Genomic DNA, 3,264 nt, shown 5'->3' with positions numbered 1-3,264 from the left:
AGCTTCTTGTGAACAATGTTTACCCAAATTGTACAGCTACTATAATAAAGTAGTTGCCTCTGTCTGTCTGTTTGTTTATTTGTTTGTTTTTAATCACGAACTCCTCCTAGGGTTTTGCAGATAGATCCCCATAACCATATATATTATGATACCCTATCCCTCCAGGTACATGGAAAACTATATTTCACTTGAAAAAAATATATGTATTTTGGTTAGGGTTAAGGGTTAAAGTTAGGTGGGTCATGGTTAGGTGAGTGATTATTCACAAACTACTCCTAGATTTTTGCAGATAGACCCCCTATAACCATACATATTCTGAAACCTTACATTTGTCTGTCTGTCTTTTTGTTTATTTGTTTGTTCAGGAACTCCTCCTAGGGTTTTGCATATAGACCCCCATAACACTGTAAATACAAAGCCTTCTTCTTTACTACAATTCTATGTTTGTTAGAACATTTAAAGAAATGCAGATCCTCGCTGATGGGGCCTACTTCTCGATGTGCACAGTACAGATACAAATGGTATGACGAAACACCAGCAAAAAGAAAAAACTAAAAACAGTCACACAACAATCATCATATGCAAACTACTACAATCACAAAAGAACGTAATCTTATGTGTTACTTGGTGGTAAACAGCATACACCAACAGGATAGTAACCACGTAGTAAGCGCTGAAACTATCAGTTGTTTTAAAAAACGATTAGACAACTTTATGGATGGGGACGACAGGTGGTGATGGATACGGAGCTGCCTAGTGTAGGCCTTATGGTCTTTTGCAGTCTCCTTTATTTCTTATGTTCTTATGTTCTTATGATAGCGTTCAGTGCTCAGTGGGAAGGAACGGACAGCGCAAACTTTCTAGTAAGTCATCCAAGTTGTTGTACGTTAGCCACTGGTCAAGGCCTGTGCCTTCGATTGATTCTTTCATGGATCTTCTTGGGTTGTTGTTCATCAGCGTCATTGTACGAGTGAAACGCTGTTACTAATATACGCTGCGTCATTACATTGTATTTCTTCGGCCTGTAGTAAGTGACCTTGTAAAATGCACTGTACAGTTTCAACTTTACATGTTGCTTATTATACCATTCTTATTTCTTGCGGCTTTCTTATCTTCATTACTCATTTATATTATCATGTTCTTTGTTTGTACTACATGTTATTCCACGTCCTAATTTACTACAGTAACGTGTTTGTTATGTGATTCACCATGGCCTTGTATCACGTGTGAGAATCAACACCGTATGAGATCGAAATCTTTATTGTTACGACGTTTCGCTTGTTACAGCTTTTTCAAGTCGGCTTTTGCCATTGTGTTTCAACTTGTATCACGTGCTTGATTCGTGTTCCAATGTTGATGTCACTTACAGTAAAGATAACACCACGAAAAAAAAAAAAATGAAAAGAAATGTAAGACGTACGTGCAGTGGAAAAAATAGAGAAAATTCCGATTGTTCAGTTGTAGGAATAGAGATAAAGTTCAAATAATAAAAGAATAAGTGACAAAGAGTAGAAGATAAGAAATGAAAAAGACAAGAGACGTGACAGGGAATTTTTTGGAAAAAAAAATAAGTGAAGTTGTGTATAAGAGTTGCGAAAGCTGAACAAAAAATAGAATCCAGAATGAAGTACACGGAGAGAGAAAGGAATAATTTGCGATGTAATATATTTAGAAACAAAGGAGAAATGGTGGCATAGAAAAAAAAAATCTGACAAAGGATAGCAGAGAAGCATGAAAAGAAGAGAACAGAACAATGAATATAATAGATAGAAAAAAAAATTTCTATAAGAATGTAAGAAGGGAAGACAAAACAGGAGAAACCCACGAATAGGCGGGAGAATGTTTGATGAATTTTAAGAAATGTAAGGTCCCAGTCACACTAAGCTTACGACCTGTCTCCGACCACCGACGACCAGGCTGATTTGTGCTGTTTCTCTGTTTATAGAAAATAATTCAAGACAATGCTACAATTGCAAGGAATTTTCTCCTCCTCCTCCTCCCAGTCATGAAGATGATTATGAAATAGCCATCAGGCGCTAACCACGAGAAAGAGGGGGTCGGAGACAAGTCGTAAGCTTGATGTGACTTGGGCTTAACCCTTTAACCTCAGATAACATGATGAAAAAAGGGCATACTTTGAAAAAAAAAAAAAAAAAAAAAAAAAAAAAAAATCTAGTATCTAATTGTTTATAGCAAGGGCTAGCATGAAGAATCTGAAAACATTTCAGTGCCTCTCATGACTACAGAGGAAAAAACTAGACATGTGTATAGGTGTTTTATAAAGTACATTACCATATCCGGTTTTTCGTATCTACACAACAAGCGGCTGGATTGAATGAGTTGAATGGGTTAATAGTCTTACTGTTTAAGGTAAGCCAGTAACACGTCTTCTCACTCTCGGCTTTGTGAAAACAGGAGTTCTAATTGGTTACTTCCTTCGAGCTTACAGAATTTGTAGAAGCGAGTATTTAGAAGATGAGGTCAGTTATATTACAAAAACGTTCAAAGAACTGAGATACCCTAGCGGCCTAATTTGCAGGATGAGGAACAAAGCCAAAGAAATCCACAATAGGACAAAAGCCCACAAAACCGAGAGTGAGAAGACGCACACATACATAACCGTTCCCAACGCGCTCAACACTGAGAACATCGATCATCTCCTAATGAAAGGTGGACTCAAAACAGCCAGTCTCCTCTAACAAAATAGCGAGAATTGTGAAAAGACAAGAAAGAGGTCCTATCAATGAGCTAAGTGTGGTTTATGAGATTGCTTATAAAGGGTGCTCAGCCTCCTATTTCGGTAAGTTGAGCCGAGGTTTAGAAAAACATATTTCTTAACATAAAAATGACCTTAGAGCGCACAGGACGTCCAACTCCTTAGTTCATCATGCGGATAAATTTGGCCACCTTCCCCATTGGAAAGAGGCCAAAGTCCTCAGAAAGGGTTATGAAAAGAGGACAAGAAAAACGATTGAAGCTGGATATATAAACGTCAAGGAAAACACTAATGGAAGAGAGGAATTTATCTGCTTATATAAACGTCAAATAAAAACTAATGGAAGAGAGGAATTTATCTGCTTATATAAACGTCAAAGAAAAGAGCTCAGAGCTCGTATGACTGATCTATGGGTAATGCTGTGACCTTACACGCACACACACCCAACTTCCCGCCCACTAGAGTTGGAGTGACGTCTCGAAGCGCAGCGATACTGAAATTATTTCAGCCCTGGGCAGGATTCGAACCCCGACCGCCGTAGTGACAGT

This window comes from Oratosquilla oratoria, chromosome 7 (genome assembly GCF_046742065.1).
Source record: "Oratosquilla oratoria isolate Oo_2021 chromosome 7, ASM4674206v1, whole genome shotgun sequence".
Taxonomy (NCBI): Eukaryota; Metazoa; Arthropoda; class Malacostraca; order Stomatopoda; family Squillidae; genus Oratosquilla; species Oratosquilla oratoria.
The sequence above is the reverse complement of the archived record's forward strand: the minus strand, read 5'-3'. Positions refer to the sequence as shown.